This window comes from Neolamprologus multifasciatus, chromosome 20, assembly GCF_963576455.1.
Source record: "Neolamprologus multifasciatus chromosome 20, fNeoMul1.2, whole genome shotgun sequence".
Classification (NCBI taxonomy): domain Eukaryota; kingdom Metazoa; phylum Chordata; class Actinopteri; order Cichliformes; family Cichlidae; genus Neolamprologus; species Neolamprologus multifasciatus.
The window spans coordinates 22,385,565-22,401,007 of record NC_140458.1 but is presented as its reverse complement, the minus strand read 5'-3'; the positions used below and the strand labels follow the sequence as shown (position 1 = coordinate 22,401,007).

The window sequence follows — 15,443 nt, the reverse complement described above, 5'->3', positions numbered from 1 at the left end:
TATTTGGCGAGTGGAGTGTGATGGGAAGCACCATCATCTTGGTCCACTCGTACTATAACGTCTGGTTCAGAGCCCAGCTGGGCTGGCAGAGCTTCCTGCTCAGGAGAGATGCTGTAAAGAAGATAAAAAGCCTCCCCACATCTAGCAATACACAGCTGGAGCAGTATAATGACATCTGTGCTATCTGCTTCCAGGTATGAACTGTTTTTTTATGTTTATCTAAAGAGGATGCATGACCGAAACTTAATCTGGGGCTTTAAAAGCTAGGCTAATGTGACATTTGATTTGTTCCAGGACATGACCAGTGCTGTGATCACTCCGTGCAGTCATTTCTTCCATGGTGGCTGTGTGATGCCCTCTCTGTCATTCACAACTCAAGAGCCAATCACCAACTAACAATGGAGCTGCCCAAGATACAACTGCAGGCAATCAGAACCCTGCAGGACAGGAAGAAGGTACTCTACCGGATGATAGGAAAGAGGGAGCGTCAGTAGAGCAGGAGCGAGATAATGAAACTGCCACATCAGCTTGGGAAACCTCCTTTTCCACCTCCCCCACTGGCATGTCTGCTCCCCTGCCCATCGTCAAACCTCCATTATCATCTTCCTCTTGTTCTTCTTCTCCTCTTGCAACTGATTCTGTGCTGCACCAGTCCCCTGCAGATCACCCTTCTGCATCAACTCCCCATTCAGTGGAACCTCCTCCACGTCCTCCACCACCTCCTCCATTCAACCCCTGAGCTCCATTTTAACACACACACAACATACATACATGCATATATAATCACACAATCTAAATAATCTCCTATTCTACTTGTCCAGCTGTTTGCTGTTGGCTCTCCCATCATGTCCAACTCCTTCATATCCATGCTATGTTTCAAATGATCTAAAACAATCTCTCAGCAGAAATTCATCACTTGGTATTAAAAAAAAGAAAGAAGACAATGATTGCAGCTTTACAAAATGTTAGTACTCGTTAGGCAGTTGTCTTGGAGCAGTGAAACGTATCCCATGATAGGTGTAACCCATGCCAGCAGTGATTTCATCACAGGTGCAGTTGTTTTCCACATGTTCTTTCACAGGGATTCAAATTTAATACAAAAACAGGATGCAGTAATCTCATCTCAGAATGAACTGGGAATTTTACACCATGTCCAGAAAATCAGATTTCCATCACGGCTTTTTCTTTCTTTTTTTCTCCCTACAGTCATGCTTTTACCTCTTACCTTTTGATGCCTGACATTTAGGGCAATGGTTGCTTCTGCCTTTGTTTGTACAGCTTTAACTTTCGCCGCTGTACATTTGTTTGGGTGCCACGATTTATTGAAAAATTGATCAGACTATCGATTACTGATGGTTGTATTTTATACCGTGACAAAGTCTTAACATTTCATTACGTCTAGAAATTCTCCACATTTCTGTTTTTCACTGCTGGGTGTCAGTAGTGTTGTGATTTAGTGAATACTGAGCGTTAGCAGACTGAATGTTGTTTATTGAGGTCGTCGCATGACCTAAAGCCTGGTGCTAAGCAGAGGACACATGTTATGGTCTAGCTGAGGGGTGCAGTGTGAACTCTTGGTTCACACTGAAGAACTTACATGTGTCAAGCTTTTGCTTTTATACTACTTCAATATCTGATTCAGACTAAAGCAACTTTATTTTTAAGGTAATTTTTACATTACTGCTTTATTGGATACCACACGCTGCAAATGGACTAAGGAGAAGATGGAGAGACGAGGTATAAATTAGTCCACAGAGCTCAAAAGGAGCTCGGATTTTGGCCTCATTAGCTCTAGTTTATGCTAGAGCATACTGTCGCGCTTACTGTTGCAAGCTTAGCTCACTCACAGATCAACCAATCATTCACATTGTTGATCGCTGATGGCAGGAGCCAATCAGCTCCTTTCATCCAGTTATATTAGAGACCCTGTATTTTCTAAGACCATTAGCGTTTTCCTGCTCCTCAGTCAGTTTACTCCATAAGTTGTTGATACCAGCAAACTGAGCATTGCTTCTTTTTTTCCCCACAAGAACACACTCTTTCTTTTTGCTACTGCGTTTAGCAGATGAAGCACGGCGAGGAAGAAATATGCTTTGAAACGAGTGTGAAAGACTGAAAACTTTAGGATGGCAAGTCCTGATGCAAGCTTATATGTAGACCTTGCTGCCACTCTGACCCATTGACAGTAGAAAACATGGACGACGCGACAGGTCCCCAAAAATGAAGCCAAAACGTCTCTATCGCCCCCTTGTGTCTGGCTGCAGTATAGGTTATAAGCCCCGCCTCCTCCATGTTAGCGGATGGGACTGGGGTCAGACTAAAATAAATTAATTCTCCTTAGATAATTTTTTTCCAAAGATTCTTTCTTTTGTTTTCAATAGTTCTCATCACGTTGATTGATGTTCAAGGGGTCTCCTTTCCCATAAGTTTGATTCTAATTCCTACCGCGGTGATGTTAAATTGGGGTGAAACGTCATCATAAGAGCTTTGACTGACAGCTGCAGTCACGGAGAAACTTGCGTATCTCTGTTCGCGAATAGCAGATAGAGCGTAGGCTCTGAGAGGACGCCCAGCGTTTACGCTACGAAAACACGACCGAGTGTTTTAACCTGACAGCCTGAGGTGTTCTTCAGTAAACTGGACTACCCGACAGAAGGACCCGAGGCCCCGCTGCACTTTTTCGGTAAGTTAAATGTGTATGTAAGCTAATCCGTAACTACCGTCCTTAGCTCGGTCCTGAGACCTAGCTAGCTAAAATGAGCACTTGGCTGTCAGGGTTCGTTTAGCTAATCTGTGCAGGTGAATGAATTTACTGAAGAAATCAAGAGAAACGCCACGGGCTGCTCAGTCACTAATTACTGTTACTGTACTTTTATTACAATTATTATACTGTAAAAGCAACAGGCTGCACCCTGCTTCAGCTCCTGTGCAGAGCTGAATATTAAATATGTGCGAACAACAGCATGTTTTCAGTCTCTTGCCACATCTGTAAAGACAGAAACAATTTTTTTTAAAAGCTTGTACTTCAGTAACTCCTCATTAATCAGGAACTATGGATTAAAGTACTGTGGTGTACTGTAATACTAAAAAAAATGTAAGAGAAGAACTTCAGATCCTGAGTGTGTGAGGACAGAAGAATCAGCTTTATTTCAATATTGAGGGATAAAATTTATTTAAAATTTATTTATTTATATCTGAGTTTGATGGTTCTGTTGTCTTTGTGATTACAGGAGCTGCCCTCAGATTCAGACCTCAGCCCCATCGAGTGACAGCAGACAGATCATCCAACATGTTCATATGTTAACTGTAAAATGAACTGATGAAAACAGTACAAAGGTTAAAGTACCACACGTGCCGTAGTGAAAGCTGCAGCTGTTTTATTGATAAAGTTAAACAAAAACGACAAAAAACAAAAGGATTAATCACTCATGTAACTGTGTCACTATATATCAGCATTAACAGGACCTCAGTTTGGTGTTTCACAAAGCTGCTGATCTCAGACCTGCACAGCTTCCGTTTTAAACACTTGATGTACTCAGCTGCATGAAGAGCATATGAGATTTTGTCTAACACAATTAAACAAAACCTGATGAAGGTCAAAGGTCGTCACTTGTATGTTGAACTACAAACTTGTCATCTGGAATTCTTTCACAGCTTTTTGCAGATAGTGTTATTTACCATAAAGTGATTCAGAGTTATTCATTCCAGAGTAACCAGAGAGGATCACATATTTTTAAATATATAACTTTCTACAGGACTGAATATAATATCTTTATGTAAAAGTTTGGAGCCTCTGGGGAGTATCTGAGTATTTTTAACATTACACAAAACAAAGGTCTCCATCACAGTGTTGATGAAATGCTGGGTTTATCCATCTCCTCGGGAGGAGTGCTGAAGATTTCCCTGTGAGGGAGCTGCTGGTGAAGATCATGAGTCCTGCTTGATCACTGCCATGAGCTTCAGTCTTCCTGGTGTTTCTTAAATGATGCCTCTTACAGCGGGTCAACAGAACTTATGGCACAGGACAGCTGTGATGAAAGAAAGGGAAGAAGTTTCTCCAAACCTCTGGACCCAGGAAACCCAGCTTGGTCCTGATGGTCTCCCTCACTAGTTTATCTCCAGGGTAAATGTAGCTGTTGATATAATATGGACTCTATTATTAAATGAAAAGAACAAATTAGACTACACTACTGAAACCTCATGCTGTTGTTTTTAAAGTCTCCATGTTACCAGACTGTAGAGGGCTCTGAAGATTTAAACAGTTTTAGATCCATTACACTCACAGTCTTATGTTAAAATCTCAAAGGACAGCATTATATTTTTGATATTAACTCTGGGCCTCTGTAGAGTGTGCAGCTGATCTCATCGCTGTCTAAAAGTGGATAAAAAAAAACATAAGTGTTGAAGACTATTAAGAGTAGCAGGTGTGTAGCATCGCTAACTAGCTAGCAACAAGCCTTCAACATAGTGCGTATACTAACGGCTAAGCCAACTAACGAATTAACAACAGAGTGATTTTAGAACTATAAGATGATAAGCTGTGTGTCTTTTTTATAACAGTGACATGGTTGTATTTACCTTAATTAAACAAGTCGTCAGTTGCGGTAAACCAGCAAAAAAACTCGAGCAGCCGGGCTACGTAAAAAGTGTAGGGGGGCGTGTTTGCGGTCATGTCCAGCGGGTGTGTGGGCGGGAGCGTTACACAGTCGCTCCACCTCAAGTCACTACTGCGCAGACTCTGGTCCAAATTTGCAAGATGGCAGCCTCCACAAGCGGGGTATTTTGGCTTTGTCACTGTCACTACCCGATCCGTACCGGAAACCCGATCGGTACATCCGTACTGCGCATGTGCAGATGTTTTCTTCTTCTTCTGTTCGTTTAATGGCAGTTTACTCCCCAGTGTACGAGGATACTGCCACCTGCTGACCGAGCGAATGAACCCTATTGTAAACTGAATTGGCGTCATTACAAACGTGTGTTAAATTTGATTTAGTGATAGTCGAGTGTGTTTATGCTTGTCTGTGTGGAGAGGATTGACTGGAATAGTGATGATGATGTCCGCTATCACTGAACTAAACACTTAATCTGGCTGATGAATCTTCATGTGACACATTGCTAAATCAATATTATTAAGTCTGTAATTAAGCGCCATTCTTCTTATTTTACGGCGCTTTTGTTCAATCGGGGAACGCTCTCTGTTGAGGAGAAAAGCATGAATTTGTTTGTATACGGATTATCCATTGTTTAAATGTCCCGGGCAGTCGAAAAGGAGGCAGAGCTGTTGAAAAATGCTAGGAGCTAACTGGGCGCTAACCGTATCATTCGAATATATTGAATGTCGCAATCAGTGTTGCCAACGCCTCAGCAAGGAAAATCGCTATTGGCTGTCCTAGAAGTCGCTAGAAGCCGCTAAATGACTTCATCGCCTAATTTGCATAATTGGTCATGCTCGTAAACTACGCTGTAGGAGAGAGAAGTAGCACCATGGACGAGACATAAAGTGAGTGAAAAACATCCTAAATGCACTTAGGCATTTATATTTACAACTACAAGTTACATTTCTTTTAGAAATTATTGTTTTAATATCATAATTCCCACCCTCCTCCTTTATCCGGGCTTGGGACCGGCAAAAGTGCCCCAAAATAGGCACTCTGGCGGAGTTACTTTTTTTTTTTTTTGGCTTTTTTTTTGGCTTTTTTTTTTTCCTTTTTAACCACACAAGAATAAAGGTAAAAGAAGAACATTTTTAACCATAATGTTGTTAACAAACTATATTAGCAATCTAAATGGACCAAAAATAGACAGTAGAAATAAACAGTGGCAATGCGAAAAAATGCTGGGGACTGATTGGGTTTGTTTGTTTGTTTTTCCAGACATCCAGGCTGTGCTGGCTCACAGAAAGAGTGGGTCTTCCTCATTTTTGTCAAGATTCTCTACTGCAGGTTCAGCAACTGTAGCACTTGACTTAAATGAGTATGCAGCTGATGTGCCAAAAAGCTGCAAAACATTGTCAGGCAGCTGGTGCTCATAGCAAGCCTCACCAGACAGCTTCAGTCCATATCGGATGTACAAGATGGAGTTAAGGCTCTGCAAGGACATCCGATTTCTCAGTTTGCTTTTTACCACACTCATCTGGCTGAATACTCTCTCAACTTCAGCATTTGAGTGTGGCAAGGACAACACAGACACAGCAGCCTTTGCAAGTTCTTGAAATGGGTTGATATCAGCTGCATCCCTGTACTTCCAAATCTCACTCCAGAAGTCCATTGTGTTTTTTGTCTCATTCCATTTACTAAGATGGATGGTACGCCATTGATGGACCATCTTATATATCGCTTCAGGGGAGAAGCCAAGGAGTTTAGCAATTTTTTCTATTTCTCCAGGGCTCTTGTTGTGCTTTAGAGTTTCCTCCACATTGAAAACTGACATGTACTGCAATGCTTCAATATTGTCCGGCAGTCTCACCCTCAACTCATTAGTAAGGGATATGGTAAAGGCTACACACCGCTTTCTGACATTTTTTTCATCCTCAGGCGCAAGGTGCAACTCAGCTGCTTTCGACTCAAAAAGGTAACCAAGGTATGGTTTGGAATTGATGTATCCCTCTATTGGCTCTTTGAGTACATCAACATTTGCCAGTGGATTCAGCACCCTGCTGCTCACAGACTTAATCAGGCTAACCAAGCTGTAAAGTAGTTTAAGAGAATCTACCTGTTCTCCTTCAAAAGCCTTGATGGCGGTCTGTACCTCTCCCAGCACTGACTTCAGAAAAGTCACGTACAATATATTTTGAGGGTCAGTGTACATGGAGTATAAAACTTCAGCCATGTAGCAGTGTTCACTGGACTTGGTGACTGCAAAATGCAGCCTAAGCTCATCCCACTGGTCCAAAATGCGTGAAACCACAGGTTCAATGGAGAGCCAACGTGTGGCACACACCTTGGTTATCTATAAAGGTTTCTCCCCACAGTTGATAGTCTCATAAATGGCCTTGTAGGCCTCCCTGCGCTTTGGAGACACTGAAAACCAGTTATAAGTCTCTCGTACCAAGTACTCCACACTACGGGGTATGGTGTCATTGGAAGCATGACTTACAGCAAGCTGCAGAGAGTGGCATACACAGCGAATAAGAACAAGATCTTTGAGGCCATACTCCTCCTTCAGCACTTTATGGACCCCATTGTTAATCCCTGTCATCACAGATGCATTGTCAGTTCCTATCCCCAAGAGATTGTCTTTTTTAAGACAACACTTCTCAAGGAAACCCACAACAACATGAGCTATAGATCTGGCATCTCCTCCCTCCAACTCAACAAGCCCTAGAAAAGTGGACACAATTGTCTGCTTGGTGTCACTAAAGTACCTTATAACAACCCCCAGATACTTAGAAACACTTATATCTGTGGACTCATCGAGGAGGAGGCTGAAACGCTGATCACCCACATCTGCAACCAACTTTTTCAGAAAGTATGGTGCCAGAACACCATTAATCATTTCTGTGCACTTTGTCCTGTGCATTTTGAAATGGGTGACAGCAGTGGAGTCTGAGAAAGCAGCTCTACATGCCTCTCCAATATGATCACATGCCAGCATGGAACAGTGTTCAGCAATAGCTAATGCCATGGTGGCTTCGGCCTTTTTTGAAGAGTCTGTTTTTTTAGTAAGAAACGGCAGTTTCATTTGGGTGGAACTGTTATAATGCTTTGCCTTTTGAGTATGTTTTTGTGTTAGCATGTGTTTTTTCACATCACTCAGTTTGGCATAGAAATCCGTCTTGCAATACAGGCAGTATGCACGTGTATGATCTCCAATAAACTGCTTCAACCAGCCCTTAAATTCAGGGTTTGATTCCCACTCTTTCCTGTATTTTTGAGTGTACAGTTTAGACTGAGACATGATGAGCTAGCTAGCTAGTAGTTTAGCTTATGTCACAGAGAGGCACACACACGATGGAGGAAATGAGCAAGTGACTATGTTGGAATGATGTTTTAGTGCACTGATTTATTTTAGACAAAGAAAAATGAACATTTACCGCTGCTCCCTAGGGCGGGAACAGCGGCTTCGCTCATGCGCGATTCATTTGCAGTTTGTACGCGTAAGGGTGAACAACGTCTGCTCTGACAGCTGCTGGGGGCGACTGCTGCGTGAGGACTATCCACCGCCTGTGAGCGCTTTGACTTGGGCGATGTGCCCACGGAAGCACCGGCTGCTTGTTGACAGTAAGAGCGATACGTGGTTTCATGTCAAAAAGTCGTCATAAGTCTCCAATAACACCAGCAAAAGTCGCCAGATTTGTCGCTAGTCGCTTTTTAGAAAAAAAGTCGCTAAGGGGGTCTGAAAACTCGCTAAATATAGTGACAAAATCGCTAAGTTGGCAACACTGGTCGCAATGTTGGCAAAGAGAGGAAGTGACGTAAGATTTGCGCATGCGGGGTACCGATCGGGTTTCCGGTACGGATCGGGTAGTGACAGGCTTCATTTTTGCACAATGGTAGGAGGCGGGGTCGCGTCGTCCATGTTTTCTACAGTCAATGCTCTGACCACAGAACGTGTTTGTCCCCACTGTGCTATAACCTTGCTACCAATGGGTTTTTTTTACCTTGTTTTTTTCTTTTGGGGTTATATTTGTACTAATGTCATTTTTTACTAGCAATGCTCCAAAGCTGTTCTGTGGATGTTGGCAACCAAATACCCACTGATGTCTGTGTACAAGGAAACGGCCCAATCTGTTTGTGTGTAATGAACATAAATGTTGCTCTGTACGTAATCTATATTAAACCAGAGGCTGTTGATAAGCCTGTTCTAACGTTTGAGTCTAAGGTTTATTTTTTAGCACCCGGCGGCTCTTTTTTGCTTCTCATCCATAAAAAATCTGCATACTCTTTCACGTAATTCAGTTTACTTCGAAAAGGCTCAACAGGATCTTGAGCTTTTTTGTGAAAGGCTTATGAGGAAAATAAACAAGCGGACACGCAATGGTGTTACCGTCGTTGTTGTTAATGACAACATAAAAACAGTCGCCTATCCGTCCATAGTGTGGTTATATTAAATATAAGAGAAAGAGAGAACTTTACGAAATTAATATAGCCACTACAGTGACCATCAAAACAATGAAAAAAATATTGGCATAAGCAGTTTATTTTGCGATAGCACGAAACAAACAATAGTGTCAAATGAAACCAGATGTTTTTATATCATCATCCGATATATATCGTTATATCAAACAGCCCTAATATGAACTTATTTAGAACTTACCAGAATGAAAATGTCTGTAGCAAAATAAGAGATATCTGTGGATGGTAGAGAACCGGATATCAGCTTGTCTCACAGCTGCTATCCAGGCTAGATGCCTTCTTTTGGTAACAACCACTACATAAGCTCCCTCACGTTGCTTTCAGGCTGGGAAAGAATAAAAAGAGAGCCAATTTTCAAGCTTATTCCCTTCCCGATCGTGCGATCTAACATTAAAACCCACAACACAGCAAAGCGACCCATTGCTGATGCATTCGCTCCTTAAGCCCTTTGTTTGGCCTGCTAAAATGGCGCCCTGGCGACCACGCCCCCTCCGGTGACATCACGTTCCAAAGCCCTATAGACAATAACACCAAATTTTAAAAAAAAAAGAAAAAAAAAGAATGTTACAGTTACATTATGTTATGACATCAGTATGATGATCAAAGGCATTTCATATGCCTTTGATCAGTGAATCCTTAAGTAGGGGTAAGAATCCCAAACTTTCATTCAGTTTATTTGCAACACTCAAGATTGCAGCATTCAAAGGTACAGCTGAGAAACATTTTAAAACAGTGGAATCTTTAACACAGTCACTTCATCAACACTCTAACATGTCTCAGAGTAAACACGGCAAAAGTCAACAAGCTTACGCTGGCTTTACTACAATGGACCTCCAAAATCCAGAGCCAAATTCTGAAGAAACACATTTCCAGCTTCCACTCAAGAGGAAGCGAGGCCCGGATTATGCTGCACAGAATTGCAGAAGTCCCGACAGCTGCTCTCCACCAAGGAAAAAGAGACGAATCTGTGAAGAAAAAACTGTGTTGAAAAGACGATACAGTCAGATTTCAAAAGGCAGCAAAAACAACTCTGAGAGCTACTCTCCAGAGAGAAAGAGGATGAGAATAGACACTGAGAAAAAAGAAACAGCAGTGACTCCGAGCATCCAAAAAGGTTCTTCTTCAAGGACTATCCAACTCCAAGTTCAGAAAAAGAACGATATGAACTTGAGTGATACCAAAACCTCTGAAAACACACCAAAAGACAACAAGAGGCCAGAACAAGCAGCAGTGACACAGAGATTCCAGAAAAGTTATGCGCCAAGGACTATCCAACACGTAGTTGAGAAAATGGATGTTACGACCTTGAGTGATACCAAAACCTCTGAAAACACACTGAAAGACAACAAGAGGCCAGAACAAGCAGCAGTGACACAGAGCATCCAGAAAAGTTGTGCGCCAAGGACTATCCAACACGTAGTTGAGAAAATGGACGTTACGACCTCGAGTGATACCAAAACCTCTGAAAACACTCCAAAATACAACAAGATGCCAGAACAAGCAGCAGTTACACAGAGCATCCAGAAAAGTTATGCACCAAGGACTATCCAACACGTAGTTGAGAAAATGGACGTTATGACCTCGAGTGATACTAAAACCTCTGAAAACACTCCAAAATACAACAAGAGGCCAGAACAAGCAGCAGTGACACAGAGCAGCCAAAAAAGTTTTCCGCCAAAGAATATCCAACACCTAGTTAAAACAATGAACAATATGACCTTGAGTGATACCAAAACCTCTGAAAACACACTGAAAGACAACAAGAGGCCAGAACAAGCAGCAGTGACACAGAGCAGCCAGAAAAGTTATGCGCCAAGGACTATCCAACACGTAGTTGAGAAAATGGACCTTACGACCTCGAGTGATACCAAAACCTCTGAAAACACTCCAAAATACAACAAGAGGCCAGAACAAGCAGCAGTGACACAGAGCAGCCAAAAAAGTTTTCCGCCAAAGAATATCCAACACCTAGTTAAAACAATGAACAATATGACCTTGGGTGATACCAAAACCTCTGAAAACACACCAATAGACAACAAGAGGCCAGAACAAGCAGCAGTGACACAGAGCAGCCAAAAATGTTTTCCGCCAAAGAATATCCAATACCTAGTTAAAACAATGAACAATATGACCTTGGGTGATACCAAAACCTGTGAAAACACACCAAAGACAACAAGAGGCCAGAACAAGCAGCAGTGACACAGAGCAGCCAAAAAAGTCCCTGGTCCAGGACTATCCGACTCCCAGGTCAGAAAACAAACAATACGACCTCGATACCAACACCTCTGAAAACACACCGAAAAAGAAAGAGAGCCCAGAAGACCAGAGAGAAACAAACGTGTGGATCATTGGGTCCAGTTACATCAGACGAGCCAAGGGTGAAGCAAAAGAGATTTTCAGAGAAAATTTCGGACTTAATACCAAAGTCCAGTGGTTTGGCAAACGAGGAATGCGCTGGTGGGGAGTCCTTCCTTGTTTTTATAAGGAGCTATCCACACAGAGCCCACCTGACATACTGGTAATCCATGCTGGGGGCAATGATTTGGGACTCTTTTCTGCTTATGAACTTTCTTCTGTCATTGAAAAGGAATTGATGTAATTGCACACAGAGTTCCCCTCAATGACAATTGCATATTCATCCATCAACGAGTGTCAAGTGTGGATATATGGAAATCCAGGCAAAATCAATAAGGACAGGAAGACTGTGAATGCCAGCATTAGAAAGGCTGTCGACCGCTTCGATGGAGTGATTATTGAGCATCCACACATCAGGTTTTTCGACAACTCCATTTTTTTACGCAACGGAGTTCGTTTCTCCAAGAAAGGAAATGAACTGTTTCTGACAAGCATCCGCACGGCCATCCAGAAAAGTCTTCAGTCACGTCACTGAAAACTGACTTGAGACTTTTCTTTCACAGTCCAGAAAACCATACGTTGTTCATTTTAGGCAATGTGAGCAACATATAGCTAACATGTGCTCTCTTTTTTCTTTTCCTCTGCCTCTCACCCCCCAACCAGTCATGACAGATGGCTGCCCCTTTCTTAGCCTGGTTCTGTCAAAGGTTTCTCCCTTTTTATAAGTGAGTTTTTCCTTTCCACCGTTGCCCAGCGCTTGCTATTAAAGGAGATCATTCGATTGTTGGGGTTGATAGTTTAGAATCTAAACTAAACTAATAAACATAAAACATCAGGTGAGGGGTTCACATAGTAGGGAGCACTACAAAAATTACAAATAAAAACATGTAATTGGCGGCAAATAAAAAATAAAAATAAAAAATTGAAAAATATCTCTTACTGCTCTGTTTATTTCCTTAAATGAACACTTGTACTCTTTGTCATAGAAGAATAAGAATATTAATATGAATATGAACACCAAGGCATTCCCAGGCCAGCCGAGAGATATAATCTCTCCAGCCTGTCTTGGGTCTGCCCCGGGGCCAAATGCCTGGTGGCACTCTTGCCTCCATGGGCACCTTAACTCATCACTTTTGGCGCCAAGAATGTATTTTATCAACTAATATTAGTAGGCTGAAGCCTTTTATTTCAGCTGTGATTGTTTTTGTTATTAAGATACATATTAATATGTTTTTTAAGGATCAAGATGTGATTTTGTTTTTCCAGCCAGTTGTTTTTTCAGAGATCAGATGTCCTCACAGGACAACATATACAAAAATATGATTTTACAGAATATGATGCATCGGTGTGGATTAAACAGTGTAATAGTTTTGATATTTACCTTAAAGAGCAGTAACGTTAATAAATATTAGTCAATCAAAATCAGCAAAGTTATTGGCTTTAGTTTTGATATTTTGCCAGTAAAACAGTTTTATGTCTCCTGAGGTTCATTGTTTTATTGTTTCTTTTGCTAAAGAAAAAAATCCCTGCCATTCCTCATTGTTAGCTAATCATGAATCCATCACTGGATCACACCCAATTGCCAGCACAATAATCATGTTTAAGGTTGTGAGCTGGTGTCTGATTTGTGTTTTCGTTAAATAAAAGACATCATCTGCACAAATGAACAACTTCATCAGAAAACAGAAAACTAAGTGTCTGATGCTAAAATACCACATATGTTCCCTCCTATAACAAAAATTTAAAACTAAGGATTATTTACAGTATCATATTTTTTTATTAGATATGTTCTTATTAGTTTGTGTAAGAATGATTAAACTGCATAGTGACAACCAAAAAAACTGGTTCACTCACACCTTAGACCGATGTTGGACAACATGCCTTCCTCTAATGTTAAGTCAGTCTTTGCATTTTTTCCACAGGCAACTCCCACAGGCATGACATGATGATTAAAGCTTGGATGTGTAATCTGTCGTGTGTATTATGTGCTCTCTAGCAAGATAAATTCATGTTTTTTATATAGTTTAACAAAACTGTTTGCAACACAGAGTACAGAGGCCTGTTGATTCAAACAGGTTTGTTTAGATGCACCTTTTTTGAGTGCATGTTTTGTATGATAAGTTTTAATCTAAATAAACACTTTAATTAGTAGCTTTAAATAACAGTCATCATACCCTGCAGAATTAGAGACAGAGCAGCCAGGCTATGTAAAAAGCGTAAGGGGGCGTGTTCGCGGTCACGTCCAGAGGGTGTGTGGGCAGAGACGCTCCACCACGATTTACTACTGAGCAGAGTCTGGCTCCAAAAGTGGAACATGGCAGCGCCCACAAGCGGGATATTTTGGCTTCATTTTCGCACAATGGGAGGAAGTGCTGTCCCATCGTTCATCTTTTTATACAGTAATTGGTTAGGACCAATCAGCCAAACAGCAATCTTCTCCTTAAGAAATTTCAAAAATATACAAAACAATATATATAACTTCATAAGTCGACAAAAATAAAATACAGAAAAATCATGTCGCTTTTCAGATTCATGATTCTTTCGGTTGCATCATAAAGATGTTTCAAGTTCAAGTTTATACACTTAACCTTAAGTTGAGGTCTTTCATGTTTCTTTAACAAAAAAAATCCCTATTCAGAAATCTCTCTTGTATATGATGGTATGTGTGTGGAAATGTGTATTCGTGTCTGTGTGTGTACAACGGACCACACAGCAAGCATTAGTTTGGCCTGCTAATATGGCGCCTCGAGCAAAAATCCTGGCCACACCCCATCCCTTAAGATCCCGCTCCAAAGTCCTGTTAACCTACGGATCTAGAAAGAAGACGCTGCACTTTTAACTCTGAGGGAGATGGAGAAGGAGCCTATTTCCAAAAAAAGTGGAGTGTGTTCCTTTAAGTACTATATTGTATATATTGTCAAAAACTAAAGTGTACACACACACACACACACACACACACACACACATACCATCTAATGGAAGACAGATTTCTGAATGAGGATTTTGTTTTTTGTTTTTGTTAAGGAGACATGAAAGACCCCAAGTGTACATAAACAGTTGTTGTATCTTGTTTACTGTATCGCTGACAGATAATTTCAAAGTCAAGTTAATGCTACATTATAGTGAGATATTTTGTAATGTGAAATACTGTAAGCAAATGAATAAACAACCTCATTCTTGCTAGACCTTTGACTCAGATGTACATAAAACATTGTTACTTTTATTATTATTATTATTATTATTATAATATTATTATTATTATTATTATTATTATTATTATTATTATTATTATTATTAGAGACTTCAGGAACATAATTTTTTCCATATATGATGATGATCATGATGAATGAATTATGATCACATGGAAAAGATAACGTTTGTATGTTTAATAACATGAAATATGTTTAAATGTTTAAAGCCAGTGACAGGTACTCAGAGATAAGGGTGCTCTCTGCTGCCCTCTAGGCCCAACAGACTGTCAAAACACTTTATTTGTATCTAACTATTGTTGGATTATAATGTTATTTTATGCCATGTTAGACCCCTAATTAAAGATTGTGAATTATTATGTAGTTTTAGTTTGCATTATTCTCCTGAATTAGAAGAAGGTGATAACTATTACATTTGGTAAACTGAACCTTATCGTGGTGGAGGGGTATGTGCGTCCCAGGGATCCCAGGGGCTATGTTGTCTGGGGGCTTTTGCCCCCTGGTAGGGTCTCCCATGGCAAATTGGTCCTGGGTGAGGGACCAGACAAAGAGCGATTCAGAAGACCCTTATGAAAAGAACATCGAGGGAACAGTTTACCCTGCCCGGGATAGGGTTACCGGGGCCCCGCCCTGGAGCCAAGCCAGGAGGGTGCCCGAGGGCGAGCGTCTGGTGGCCGGGGCTTAGTCCATGGGGCCCGGCCGGGCACAGCCCGAAGAGGAGACATGGGCCCATCCTCCCGCAGGCCCACCACCCGCAGGAGGCGCCATAGGGGTCGGGTGCATTGTGTGCCGGGTGGCTGCCAGG

At 41.3% G+C, this 15,443-nt stretch overlaps 1 pseudogene; it reads left to right on the top strand.

Annotated features, from left to right (window-relative positions):
- The first annotated feature begins 11,214 nt into the window (after window positions 1–11,214).
- LOC146494934 (uncharacterized) lies at window positions 11,215–12,361 on the top strand (annotated as a pseudogene).
- The last annotated feature ends 3,082 nt before the right edge of the window (window positions 12,362–15,443 follow it).